The sequence below is a fragment of the Anomalospiza imberbis genome, chromosome 20 (assembly GCF_031753505.1).
Source record: "Anomalospiza imberbis isolate Cuckoo-Finch-1a 21T00152 chromosome 20, ASM3175350v1, whole genome shotgun sequence".
Lineage (NCBI taxonomy): Eukaryota > Metazoa > Chordata > Aves > Passeriformes > Viduidae > Anomalospiza > Anomalospiza imberbis.
In genome coordinates this window covers 1,310,554-1,325,236 of record NC_089700.1, presented here as the reverse complement: position 1 = coordinate 1,325,236, position 14,683 = coordinate 1,310,554, and the positions used below count along the sequence as shown (strand labels likewise).

Below are 14,683 nucleotides of genomic sequence, written 5' to 3'. Positions count from 1 at the left end.
TTTGCATGACGGACCCCTGCTCTCCCCTCTGCTGTTGTGCAAACGGACTCTCAACAGACTGAATCGATTTAGCATCTGATTTCCAAGTTCTCTGTGTGTCTAAAGCTCGGGGTACCTTGCACAGGATGGAAGGAAATGGTAATAACAGAATGCTGCCTTTCAGATTTATAGCAGCGCTCAGAAAATGACAGCGGCACGATTTCTGCATCAAACGAGCCGGGTGTGCGGCGGGTGAACACGGGCTGGAGCAGCGCAGGGTGTATTGATCGAGGGAATGGCTTTTACTCCCACAGAGCTGGGTTTGGAAAAGGAGTTTTCAAATGGTTCAAGTGTTGCATCATTTCAGTGCAGAAGGTCAGAAAGCAAAAGGCACTTTCTCTAAGAAGTTAAGCAAACTACTCAGTATTTCCTATGGCTTAGCACTGACAACTGCTAATTAAAATCTCGAGTAATGCTTCTCTTTATAGCAGAGAAAAGGGATTTCTATTAAAATCTCACCAGGTTCAGTAGTTCAGAGGCGTAGAAGGGGAGTTTTAAAGATGCTGTGCAGGATAGAGAAACACATTGTAAAGACGTAAGAAATCTAGGTGAGGTATCTAATTAAAATGCTCACGGTGGAAGCTGATTTTTTTAAAGTTGTTCCCCACAGATTCACAACTGGGGGTGTAATTTCAATCAAGGGTCTTGCTTATTGCTTCCAATCTCTGTAGCTTTAATCCCTGCAAGTTTCTGAGTGTTGGAATGAGCAGGGTTGGTGTTTCTGGCAGTGTCAGTGTGATTCCCTCTCCGAGTTTGGAATATGGTGCTGTGCTGAACCAGGAACTGGTGTGTGCTGTGTCTCGGTGCTGAGCCTGAGCTGTAGCTGGTGTCACTGTGCAACCCAGGAGGAGAGGCAGGTGCAGGGAGGCAGCGTGGCTTTCCTGAAGCACTTGGCTCGGGCAGTGGCTTTGGGGACAGCACTGGAGCACTCAGCTAAGGAGGAAAGTGTTACTGATATTCCTACTTTATACACGTGCATGAGAAACCTGTCCTGCCTGTGCCTGGCACCGTGAGATGCTGAAGCGGCACTGGTGAACGATAAACAGAGGAGAAGCGTGAGGAATAAGGTAGGAAGTTGAATGTTATTTGCAATCAAACTGTGAAATTGCCTGCTCCTGGATCCTGCCAGGGCAGAAGTTTGCAGGAGGATTTAGGCAGTTACTTGGGCAATAACTGCAGCTCAAGATAATAGCCCTTACTCCAGGACTGTGGACTAGGATAGGACAAGCGATCATGCAGCAGTCTGCCATCCCTGCAGACACAGGGTGAGCTGGGGTTATCACTCACTGCCCTTCTGTGGAGGTTAACCTGGGGCTCCCCACTCTGCCCTGCCCCGGTGGTGGCTTGGGCTGGTGAGAGGAGCTGCAGGGGCAGGTCAGTGCTGTCCCCAGGGTGCTGTGGGCACGGGTGGTGCTGTCTGGAGCCTGCTCAGTGCTGAGCAGCAGTCATGCACCTACACACCAGGGGAGGCAGAGAGGGAATAGATATGTTGGCATATCACAAACATTTCTCAGGGCAGGCAGAAAGCTGAGCCCATAAATGTGACATCTTCTCTGGCCTCTGCATCCTGGGGTGATTTATAGCAGCGCTGATCAGTCTGGCTAAAAAATAGCTCTGGCACAGCGCTTATGTAACTTTGGGTCAAGTGTATATTTGGTACATGTGGTTTTGAGAGAAGCTCAGTGCTCTGAGGGGTGGCTGTGGGCTGTGCTCCAGCAGGGCTGGGCTTTACAGCAAGATGTGGGGGGGCCATCCCCACCCACCAGCACTGAAAGGAAACAGTCAGGGGCACTGGGACAGCCCCCGGGGCTGAGGATAAGGAGCAGCTGGATTGGCTTTCCTTCCAGGAATTTTCTGTGCCTGAATAAGCGTTCATCCTGGGCACTTGAGGAACACCTAAAATCTCCTGCCTGCTGGAAGTGTGCAAATAGGAGCTCACCACTTCTCTTTGATTTTCGTGTGGGTAGTTTTGTGCTGGTGCCTCACAAACCCCACTTCAGCTCTGGGCCAAGCTCAGACACACTGAGAGCTGAGAATTCTCTCTTGGTTCTCAAAGGTCATGTTTCACGTAAAATCTGACCTGTGGTTAAGCAGCTACAAAATCAGGGAATAAGGTTGTCTTGGTTTGAAAAGACAGGTGTCTGTTAAGGAAAGCAGGAGCCTCCCTTTAAATGGAAAATGTAAACCCCCTCCCTCTGAATTATTATGATTTTGAAATTAAAGGGATCTCAGGTAAAGATATGGGAATAAGAATAACAATTAATAGGAAAACTAAAAATACAAATATAGTACAAACAACAAAAAAAAAAAAAACAAAAACAAACCCACTGCCAGAGTGAGAACAGGCCTGGCAGCCTGTGTGTCAGGGTGGTGGCAGCAGTCCCATCCCATGGTGGCTCAGCCCTCCTGCAGTGCCAGCTGTGCTTCTGCTGGAGCAGGGATCCTGCACAAGGCTGGAGTTTTCCTCTGAAGCTCCAGGGCTGGTGGGGATGGGCCTGGGCTTCCTCTGGGAATGCAGTGGGGAAGAAAGCTGCTCCTCTGGGAATGCAGTGGGCAAAGGCTGCTGTGGTGTGCCAAGGTCAGATTGTATCCAGGTAGGAATGCTTGGCTCCTCCCCTGGGCACAGCCTCTCCCCATGGATGATGGAATTTTCTCAGCCATGCAGGGACACTCACTGGCCATGAACAGCAGAGATCTCCTGGAGGGAGGATTGGCTGTGGGAGAGATAAAGAAAACTGCCCATGCACAGCAGAGAGCTGCCCCAGCTCTGACAGATGGAAATAGAATGCACATTCCCAGCTAAATCTTCCAACCTAAGACAAAAGTATTATATATAGGGTTGCAAGTGGAAAGCCTGCACCTCACAGAGCTATGGGAAGTGTTTGGTCAAAGAGAGAAGCTACAACTCAGTCTAGGTGCAGCCATCTATGGATTTCTCCTGCATTATAGGACTTGGCTGGATTTCAGGGGGACTTGAAACCGTCTTTAAAAATCTGAATGTCTTCAAAAGCTCAATTCTGTACAGATAAAATGAGCAATGTGATCATACCATTGCTGTGGGTTTGGTTTGTGACTCACATAGTGTAAAGCATATTTGAAATAACAGCTCTCGGTGGTACAGCAGCCCTCATGTTTTATGTGTGTGTATTTATTTATCTCTGTAAAGGTTGGCCATAAAAACAAGGTAAACATCACTGCTTTGGCTCTGGGAAAGGAGGGATTTGACACAATCCTTCTTTCTGAATGGTGCTTCTCTGCCATGTTGTTCTGGAAATAATAGCAGGCTCCGTCTTACTCCTCTCTGGGCAAGAAGAACTGTCCCCAAGGTGGCCCAATCTGTACATTTGCTTTGTTCTTTATAAAAGTTGGTTATTGCTCTTTAACTTGTTGGACAGGTTGTGTGCGGTTTGCTCTTTGCTGATCTCTAATTGATGGCTCCCACACACAGAGGTCTGAGTGTGCCCTTTGGAATGGAGGGCTTTGTACGTGTAGGCACTGATCTGGGAGTTCAGAGGATTTTTAATTTCCGCAGTCACTTTTATGGATGGAATTCTCTTGTCCAGCAGATGTCCAGAGAAAGCTAATGAAGGTCAGAAAGGAATGTGTATATTTTACTCTGGGTGATAACTACAACTTGTCTTTTTTGATCCAAGCCTGTTTTTTTTATGTGCTGACATTTACATGAGTACAATTTGTGATCCAGCTTATTTCCAACTTTATGGAGGTTTGCACAAATGAACTTTTCAGTTTGTGTTTACAAAGAGTGGGTTTCTGTGCTGTGTGACCAGGTAAGGAGCTGAAGGGAGCAGAGACTCAGAAGGGAGCACCAAGCATTTTCAGGAACCATGTGCTGCTTCCTGGGAAGTACTGGGCAAAGTCTTCCCATTAGCTCATCCCATTCCTCTGGGGCTAAAATAGGAACCCACTGATGACTATGAGGAATTTAAGATATTGGGCATTTATAGGACCCAGAGACAGCAAAGGTGGTCCAAGCTTTGAACATCCCAGTGGCTGGAGGGTGAGTGACATGGCTTGAGGAAAGCTGCTGTTTGTGTCCAGGGTCCAAAGGTACTGTGAGACCCTCTCAGGGGGATGGGCCAGTAAATGGTGCTGCCATTGGAAAATAGGGATTGCAGGAGGGAGAGAGCTCTCAATAAACCCCGGGTACAGCCATCCCCTGTACCTGCCCTGTCTGAGCATCTGGAAAAGACCAGTGCTGCTCACTGGGGACCTGAGGAACCTCCCAGGCAGCCACCTTCCAGCCTCCGTGTCCAGCAGAGGTCTAGCTCTTGGATTAAAGCCTCCAAGCAGTGTGAAGGCTGGAAGCTCCCTCTCTGGTGCTTTGGATACTGGTGGATAGGAGTGGATTCACAGCAGCAGCTGACTCCAGTAAGTGCTCGGCTGCCTGGAAGCCAGCGTGACAGGAATGATGTGGCATCTACCTGAGCAGTGTGGAAAAATAGTACAGAAAGTCTGAACTTCAAGCTAAATATTGAAAAGACAGGGAACAGAAGGACATGGCTGACACATCCAGAGCTCTTCTGTTAAATTTTATTTTGTGGTCTCTCAAGAGGTCATAGAATCACAGAATGGTTTGGGTTGGAAGGGACCCCAAAGACCACCCAGTTCCAGCCCTCTGCCATGGGCAAGGACAACTTCCACTATCCCGGGGTGCTCCAAGCCCCATCCAACTTGATGTATAAGATCAGGGAGAATTAAAGCTATTTGCAAATTGTTGTAAAAGAGAGAGCAGTGATGAAGGAGTGCTGAAGTGAAGCTGGCCAGAAGAGGGGCGAACAGAGAGGGTTTCTTCCCCCGTGCTAAAGAAATGCACAGATTAAACAGCTGCTTTTACCAAATGTTAATGTTGAAAATGAACTTTACATTCCTTGGGGGTGAAATAAGCCTGTGTTCATTTTTTTAAAGCAGCCTGCATCTGTGCTTTTGCACATGGAATAATGTGAACATGTTGAGGTATGGCCAAGTGCATGCCAGCAGCCTCCTGTGTTCTGGCTGTGCTCTCATCTGCTTATCCAATTAGGAAATTAACTTTGGGAGGGTTGCATATGGACATGGAGGCCGGCACTGAACCGCAGCCCTCAGCACGGTGTTGCTATCCTTGTAAAGTGGCACTTAATTAACATAAAACACTTTGGAGATACGTGGATTTGCTTCCCATAAGGATAAGATAATGCTTATCTGCTCTAACATTTATCATCTTCCAAACACATTACAAACTTAGCTAACCACTGAGTATAGAAATTATATATGTAAATAAGGGAGACTAAAAGTGGTTTTATCAGCATTTAGGCGAATGTAATAGCACTACACCCACAGACTGGTAATACTAAGGTTTTAACAGGTAGGTAATATATTAACTTAAATGCTAAGAAATTCTCTGATTAAGATAAATAACTAAGTGTAAATAACTGAGAGGAGGGAAAAGCTGTTTGTAGGCAGAAGGGCCCAAACTTTAATGATGTTATTGAGCTAAAATTGTTCTTTATACGAGCAGAGCCTTGGTGGGTGAAATCCTTTGCTATAAGAAATGATGATGTGGAGATAAAGGATAACATGATGGGGATGTAGCTGCTGTGTTAACTGATCGTTGTCACACAGCAGCTGGGATGCTGCTTCCCTGTCTGTCCCACTGCCAGGATGTTTCTGAAGTAGAAAATAACTGTATTATGTGGGATGGCCTTTACATATTATATAGCAACTTGATGAAAATTGCCATTTTAACACTTAGGATGTACCAAACAGACTTGGTTTCCATATTCTTTGTTAGGAATCATGAAAATTATGCATTCAATACCTGCTTTTAGAAGTTCTCAGCCTAAACTTTCTCACAGCAGGAGAGAGGTCTGCACAGGCTCAAGGCACCTGAGAGCTGCTGCCTGTAAATTATTCTTAGCAGAATTGGGTTTGATACTTATCAAGGAATGAATAAAGGAAGTACTTCTTAGAGAAATAATAGAGTTAAAAGGTGAAGCTTAATACAGACATTTTGAAGCATCTGGAAGCTCAGACATTAATGTGACATTTAGTTTGCAACCCATCTGACAAGGAAGTGATAGATAATTTTGGGGTTTGATGGTTGTTTGGCATCATGATCTAAATATTCCCTGACACTGACAATGAATGAGTAATAAGCCAGTAACACATTTGTCGTGCAGAGACAACGCAGGATTCATGGGATGCAACAGCAGTGACCAGAATACAGTGACAACAGTGGTGTTTTAGTTTTGCATATTAATTCAGGCCTCCCTGAATGGAGAAACAACCTTCCCTGGCTGGCAGAATTCACAAGGTACGTTGGATTTACACTGCCTTTTTAGTTGTGCAGCTATGAGAAATATCTCCCCAGGGATACAGAACACCCAGGAAGGTGATGTAATTATGTGAATAATAGTCCTGCTTGTGAGCCTCAGTGTTGATCTGGAATGTCCTATTGTGTCTCCAGGGAGAGACACTTGGAGTTGGATTTATTTGGAGAAGCATGGGCATCTAGAGATGTTTCAGTGCCTGGAGGCTTCCAGCTGCCACTCCAGAGGGCAGGACTCTGCCCATGGTGTTCTCCCCTGCTGGGCTCCCAAAGCATCCTGGATACCCCAAGCCCTTTGGGATGGCAGCAGGAATTGCTGAGGAGCAGTCCTGTGCTTGCTCTCTTGGAGATCTCCCCTCTTGACCAGGCAGGACCGATGGATGAATTTGGCTTCAGGCATGTGCTGTCCATGTGGTTGGATTCTGGGGAGTCTTCTGGTCCATTCCAGGCCATCCTCCCTCCTTATCCTCTCCTGGCAGAGAACACGAGTGTTGCTGATCAGAAAATGCAGCCTGTGAGAAACCCACCTGTTAACAACAGCAAAGGGAAATGAGCCTGCTCAGGTAACCAAGGAGGTTTTACTAAATTTGTGATTCACGCCACTAATCTTTGCCTAAAATGGAACATCTGCTCCAGATGTTGCTGGCAGGCTGCCACTTCCCAGCTCCTCAGACACGCCTGAGCTGTGGGGTGTAGCTGAGGCCATTCTGCATGCTGATAGATTACATTTAAAAGAGAGGCTTATTTTTGGTAAGATGTCCTTATTAAAGTCTGCAAAGGGCTGTTTAAGCTGAATACTCAGAACTATTGACCCTCCTGTGAGTCAACAGCAGTGATTCAACTCCAGAAATGTATCGGAGCAGCATGGAGATTATTTTTCCTGAACAGTTCTGGGAGTAAAAGCAACTGTATTTTTCAGCCCCCAATCCCCACGGTCAGATTTGTTCTAGAAATTGTTGAATGCTTTACACCTTATAGCTACAAGCCTTGCTATTTCTGCCTATAAGTCTAATAGCTATCGACCCACATTCTGACATCCCCTGACGGTTATCTAAAAATAATACAGGAGTGATGCAATGAGACGTAAAACTGTGAGGAGAGGGCTGTGCTGAGCCATCACAGCCTGCTCTGGGTGCAGCTCAGGGCTCTGCTGCTCAGGTCTTTGGGGAGATGCAAAGTTGCCTGAAAAAGAAAGAAAATTCCTGGGGAGTTGGATAAAAATCAGTTTGCGTTTTCCTTTTTAAAATCTGGTACTTGGCACTCGCACGGCGCTCGCTGTGTAATGAATCCCAGTTCTGTGATCCTGCCCTCCCAGGGATTCCTCCCTGCAAGTCACTCTGATCCCTGATACCCCAGTGAGTGATGCCAAGGGCTGGCTGCCATGTCCCAGCACTTGTTCTGCCTTGGAACAGGAAACACCGACAGCATCACCGGGTCTCTACTGTGGGAGTAATCTGAGAACTCTGCTTTAATGGATTTGTTAAAAAAAGGGATCTCCCTGGGCTCTGCGACCCAGGCTGCTGTGCAGGAGCACTGTTCTTCCTGCTGACAGGGAAAATGAGAGATCTCTGGAGCTCTGGGGCCGTGTCACACACAGTCAGTCAGCACATCTTCCCTCCCAGCTGGTGGGCCGTGGTGCACAGGGGGATTTAATTCCAGAGCAGTAAAACCACCATGTCAGCATGGGATGATCAGCAAGGAAGGAGAGAAGGAGAATCCTTGGTCCCTCTCCCCTTTAGTACCCTTATTATGTGCAAATTGAAATGACTTAGAATCACAGACTGGGTTGGGTTGGAAAGGACCTTAAAGCCCATCCTGTTCCACCTATGCCATGGCAGGGACACCTTCCACTGTCCCAGGCTGCTCCAAGCCCCGTCCAGCCTGGCCTTGGGCACTGCCAGGGATCCAGGGGCAGCCACAGCTTCTCTGGGTAACCTTCACTCTGGGTGAGAGTGAAGAATTCCTTCCCAATATCCCTTTTTCAATTTAAAGCCCTGCCCTTTTTCAATTTAAAGCCCTTTGGTCTTGTGTCACTTCCCATGGTTTGAGATGTGAGTGTCCCCAGAACCTCCGTAGCTCTGAAAGGTGAAGGCTCAGGCTGGGAAGAGCTGGGCTCTGCCATGTGCTGCGTCTGAGCATCCTTGATCCCTCTGACTGCATTCCCCAGCACCCAGAAAGAATACAGGGATTCCTTTGCTCCCATCTCCTCTATGGAGCAGCAGGGCCTTTCTGTGTTGGTGGGCCCTGGAAATCCAGATTGCTGTTCCTTGGTCTAAGTGCTGACACAGAAAGCAGAAAGCCATTACAAGAGAGAAATCAGCAGTGGATTAACAGACACCAGCAGAGCCCCAGCTGAGTTATTCTGGGTGTTTCCTCGAGCTGCAGAGCCTCAGAGAGCCACGCAAGGTTTCTTACCTGCTGTTGTCAGAATTTACTTAACCTTAGTTTTAATCTTCATTAGCTTATGCAGTATTTTGGGCAGGGTGATGGCTTGCTGGGGTTGTGCCTGTTCTCAGAGCGTAAAGGTAAAGTGAGAAGGTTAATTTTTAAATAACAATTAGAATCTCTTCCTGGGTCTTTGCCTATATTACACTTTAAATGAAATCATGAGGGCACTCACGTTTGCACCAAATTACTGCTAATTCTTCCAAAGCAGTTGCTTGAGCACACTTTACAAACACAAAGCAGAGGAGGAGAATAAAAAAGTGAAAAGCCATTTAATGAATTTTATATCTCGCTTATATTTCATTACTGGATTTCAAAGTTTTGTTGACCTTTGTGTGTTTTTAGTATTTTCTGCCTTCAGAGAGGCGGGCTGGAACACTGAATGCTTTAAATAGCTGGGAACATAAACCCCCTGTTCTGCTGGATTTTAGTGCAGTATTTCCTCTTTGCACTGACAAGACAATAACAGTAATAACCATTATCCTGGTGTAAACCATGTTGTACCTTACTCTTTGCTAAGTGTAGCCCAAACACCATAATCTGGGAATTCAGTTTGCTGGAAGTTGTTGCTCTTGTCATCAGGAGGGACTGGTGTCAGCACTGAGGGCAGCAGGATCCAGCAGGAAAGGCTTGGGGCTCAGTTTTAACTCTGATGTTTTGTGTGATGCTCCACCAGTCACACAGAATAATATTATAAAAAATATGTAAGTTAGGGATTTATGTTTCCTTATGTAGTACTGAAGGGATGTCTCAAGGACAGGAACACATGAGGTTTTTATGTGGGGAATGATGTGAGAACAAAGAAAACCTTGCAGACGAGTTTTGGTTATTTGAAGATATTTGGAATTGGCATCAAAGAGGTGGGAACAGCAAAAGTGAGGCAGGAGAGATGCTGGGTGTGCTTCTTCCTCCTTAGGGAATCCCATGGACTGGCTCAGGCTGGAAGGAGCCCCGAGGGTCACTGGTGCCACCTCCCTGCTCAGGCAGGGCCATCCCAGAGCACAGGGCACAGCACTGTGTGCAGAGGGCTCTGCAGTATCCCCGCTGAGGGAGACTCCAGCCCCTCCCTGGGCAGCCTGTTCAGGGCTGGCACTGCCCAGGGCAGGAGTTCTGCCTCCTGGGCAGGGGCAGCTCCTGGGCATCCTTTCCAAGGGCTGGGCTGGAGCCTGGATGAAGTGATTCCCCCTCCCTCAGGCTGTGACCTTGCCCAGTGGCCCTGACTAGTTCCTGTCCCTGATATTTGGTGCTATAAACCAGTGAGAAACAGGCTGTTCCCAAACCACTTAATAAAAATCATGCAGAATGGAGCAGAAGATTGGGTGGAGGGAGAATTAGACCTAAAGTTGTGTTAATTCCCTGTCACTTTTGGATTTCAAACTCGTCTTGGTTTAAATCTTTATTGCATGATGATTATGGTGAAGGGAAGATATGTCAGAAAATGAAGTAATAGAATCACAGAATATCCTGAGCTGGAAGTGGCCCACAGGGATCATCCAGCCCAGCCCATGGCCCTGCACTGGACACCCCAACAATTAATAAAGCAATTATTAAAGGGACACACAGAGGGACCGTGGCTGTGGGAAGCTGGGGGAGCCAGAAGTTTCAGTTTGGAGGAGCAGGTGCTGCTGATGTGACGGGGGCTCTTTGGATGAAGGGACAGGGTGGACCCTGCCAGTCTGGTTTTCAGGCCCCTCAGGTGGAAGTCAAGAACAAACCTTCACTCTCAGGAGAAATAAATGATTGATTTACCCCATGGGGTGAGGGAGCTGCTCTCTGGCGTGAAGGGGAATGGTTCACATGTGGGGCTGTTTGCTCAGTGCTGTTAGGAGGGGACAGTGAGTGAGGTGCATCATGCAGGTGATTTATGGAGGTGCTGACGTTCCTCAAACCTCCTGTCAGGAGTGTCTGGAGGTAGTTCCTCCCTCTTGCAGTGTCTGACGTGGGAGGAGTTGTGGGGTCAGGTCATATTGACTTGAGTTGCCTTTGGATCAAGCACTGAGTCAATACTGACTTTCTGGGGGAGTTTAATCGCTGTTCTGACAGACATGAAAGGGGCTAGGCAGTAAAATGGGATTTTACACTTCTATCAGTCTTTTCCTGGTAAGTTGCTCAACATCCAAATACTAATTAATGCTGTGTCCCTTCCACGAATTTTCCTTCCTACTGATGCTGTCTGTTTGATCTGAGAGCAGCGTCAGACCTTGCAAATTAGGGGCTGCCAGCCAGGCTGCAGTGGGGATGGAGAACAGGAAGGAATAAAACTTAGACATCACATCCCCATTGGAGGTCTTCAGCATAATTTATAGTCTTTGTGCAGCTGTTTGGAAAATCCTGGCATTCCCTTGAATGTGCTGTGCATATCCAGAAACACCCAGCTCCAATTGCAGAAATTCCAAAGAAATTTGATTTGGATATCCATATTTACTCCAAAGCTACAGACCTGGGTGGAGACATCTCTGGTATCATTTTATTCTGAGGCTGCCCAGACTTTTCCAGCATGAGAAGCTGCTTTAGTTTCTTTATAATTTTTCCAGTTAGGCTGAGATGGTAGGATATTGTCAAGATCATGTTTGTCTGGAATGCCATCAAACTGGTCCACATGTTTCTGGGAAAGATGTGTGAGTAGAATCACAGAATGTCCTGAGCTGGAAGGGATCCTCAAGGATCATCCAGCCCGGCCCCTGGCCCTGCACAGACACCCCAACAATCCCACTCTGGGCATCCTTGGAGCTCCTGAAGCTCTGGCAGCCTTGGGGCAGTGCCCATTCCCTATTCCATGTACCAAGAACAGGGACCATTGTCCTCATGGAGGGACAAAAGTGGCTATAAAGGGAAAATGAGTGGAGTGATTGAACTGGCAGCTCAAAAAAAAAAAAAAAAAAAATGGGGCTGAGAAATCCTGGGAGCAGAGAAGGGGGCAGATGAGGAGGCTGAGATGGGTGGGGACATTTGGAATTGAGGGATGGGGCATGGGATGGGACAGGGTGTCCAGGCAAGGAGCAGCAGTCCTGGGACATCTCTGGTTTGCTTCAGGAATATTTGAATGTGTGCAGCTGCTTATTTTGTTACAAGTAGTGGAAAAAGGGCTCGCCACAAAAAAAAAGTGTCTTTTCAACTCACTACTTTATGTATATGAAGTATAACTAAAAAGAGAGGTACTTCCAGAAGCCTTAATGGCAAATGTAGTCCTTGGAAGTTTGTTCTGCTTTGGTGATTCCAGTGTGAGCCTCGCTCAGGAGATGAGTGGGTGCAAAGCAGGGCAGGTATGATTAGCTGTGCAAAGCAAAACAATACAGTTGCTGTGGAAAAATTACAGGGTTTGTGCTGAAGCAGATATTTAACCTTTGTTTTTACAACTCCAGAAATGAAGCAGTTTGTTTCTTAATGTGGATTTAATGCTGCAAGTGTGTGCTGACTGGGTTTTCACGTGGAATGGAAGAGATGCTGGGCTATTAAAGTCTGGTTTAACGATCCCTTTTCCCATAACTCCTAATATTTGCCATTTACTAATTATGATGTTCCAAAATAGTTTGCATTTGCAGTAGATGTTTTAAATGCTGCAGCTGTTTTAGTTTCAAGATAACTGCTGGTGACTTTTTCTTTTTAAAAGAAGTATTGTGTATTATTGGTGATTTTTGGAAGTAGGCAGGAAGAGCTCACCTCAGACTGTTCTATATTAAGAGGTTTTTCATGTCCAGGCCTCCAGTGGAAGCTGAACTAGAAGAGCCAGAGGAACAGTGCTGGAGAGCACAGAAGCTTTCTGTGAGCATTGTTTTGTGGTGTAAACTCCTGTGAGTGAGTGAAGGTGTTCCTAGGGGTGGCTGCTGTGGGGCCCTTTGGGATGTACTGCTCTGTTTTTCAGTGTTTTTAAAAACTTGGGATTTTCTGGCAGTTTTATTATAGGGGAAATGCATCTGTTAGAGAGGTCACAGCCTGGGCAGCAGCTTCTCAAGGAGACTGTGGAAGTGAGAAGATCAGAGTGGTTTGTTCATGGCCCATTTTGCTGCTCCAAGGGTCAGTGGGATGGGTCAGGTGACCTCATTTAAAGCCCTGCAGATGTTGTGAGGACACTGACCTTTGGTTTTCAGGGCAGGGTTTGGGTAGCAGGGGGCTGCAGAGTTGGCTTCTGTGGGGAGTGGCTGGGAGCTTCCTCCATGTCCAAGGGAGCCAACACCAGCCGGCGGCTCCTGGGGAGATCCAGGGGGGAGCAGAGATCCCCTGCAGCCCCAGGAGGAGCCCAGGGCAGAGCAGGAGATGCCTGGGAGAGCTGTGATCCCATGGGAAGCTCCTGCTGGAGCAGGGTCCTGGCAGGGCCTGTGGATCCATGGAGAGAGGAGCCCACTTGGAACAGGTTTGCTGGAAGGACTTGTGACCCCATGGGAAATGGGATCCACACTGGGGCAGCTCCTGAAGGACTGAGCCCATGGGAAATGGGATCCACACTGGGGCAGCTCCTGAAGGACTGAGCCCATGGGAAATGGGATCCACACTGGGGCAGCTCCTGAAGGACTGAGCCCATGGGAAATGGGATCCACACTGGGGCAGCTCCTGAAGGACTGAGCCCATGGATAAAGGGATCCACACTGGGGCAGTTTTTGGAGAACTCTCCCCATGGAAGGACCCCAGGCTGGAGCAGGGGCAGAGGATGAGGAGTCCAAGTCCTCTGGAGGAAGGAGCAGCAGGGACAATGTGTGATGGACTGACCGCAGCCCCATTCCCAACCCCCTGAGCCTCTGGGAAGGAGGGAGAATAAATCAGGAGTGAAGATGAGCCTGGGAAGAAAGGAGAGGTTTGGAGAAGGTGTTTTAAGAGTTGGGTTTATTTCTCAGTTTTCTACTCTGATTTGATGAGTGATAAAGTGATTTCCCCCAGCTGAGTCTGTTTGCCCATGGCAGCACCCGGTAAGGGTGCCCTTATCCCACCCAGAGCCTTTCCCTGTGTCCTGTGTCCCCTGCCCAGCTGAGCAGGGCAGTGACAGAGGGGCTTGGTGGGCCCAGGGTGCCCAGCCAGGGTCACCCCACCACAGCCTTATTGTGTGAGTGTCCTCCCTGCACAGCATTCTCAGGCAGAGAAGTGGTAAAAAAACCCCACTCATAAAGTGTGAATTAGGCTGGGGCTATAATTGAAGGGAAAAGGATATGAGCAACTCAGAACTATTGGGATGCTCTGCAAGCAAGGCAAGCCTGTTAGCTCAGCTGCCTGTTCCCTTTTCGTGTTATTTTACCTTGTATTTCACGTGTGTTGGTTTTTTTCTTAATCCTATTTCTCAATCACCTTCAGCAGAGACAACTCCAGCTGTGGCTTGACAGCTGCTACTGTCTTCTCTAGCATGTGCTGCCAAAATCCCAGTTGATTCTGGGGCTTAAAGCACAGTGCTGTCTATTTTCTGTATTTCTGCCTACTGTGAAATCATACATATTAATATCAATCATGCTCTTTCCAAATTCAGAAGCCTCCATCCTATTGCAATTATGGTTTTTTTTTTTGTTTTTTTTTTTTTTTTTTTAATTTAATCTTTGGCAGGTGTGCCCAGGCAGTAACAGGGCTTATGAGCTTGGCCTAGGGCAGAGCTTTGGGGCTGGGTGGACTCAAGTCTTGAACTAAAACCTTCAACTCTTAAGGAAGCTTAAGTGTGAGTGAAAACTTGGAGTGCACTCTCTTTACTTGACATCCTGTGAAATAATTCCTTGACTTGGCAGAAGGGGCTGTCGTGCCAGGGGTGGGATGTGCTGCATGTCCTCGTGCTGAGTGTTGGGTGTGATCCTGCGCACACCTGCTGTGGGTGCCTTGAACTGAGCTCATTTCCTGCTGCTTTTAGCTCCAGGCTCCTTTTCTGCACTCTAGAGGGCAAACAGCTGCTGCTCTTGGAGGCAG

At 47.4% G+C, this 14,683-nt stretch overlaps 1 protein-coding gene across 1 annotated transcript in view; it reads left to right on the top strand.

Moving 5' to 3' along the window:
* The window catches only part of GALNT17 (polypeptide N-acetylgalactosaminyltransferase 17), a 215,862-nt gene that overhangs the window by 735 nt on the left and 200,444 nt on the right, over positions 1-14,683 (top strand). The gene's annotated exons all lie outside the window — the stretch shown is intronic.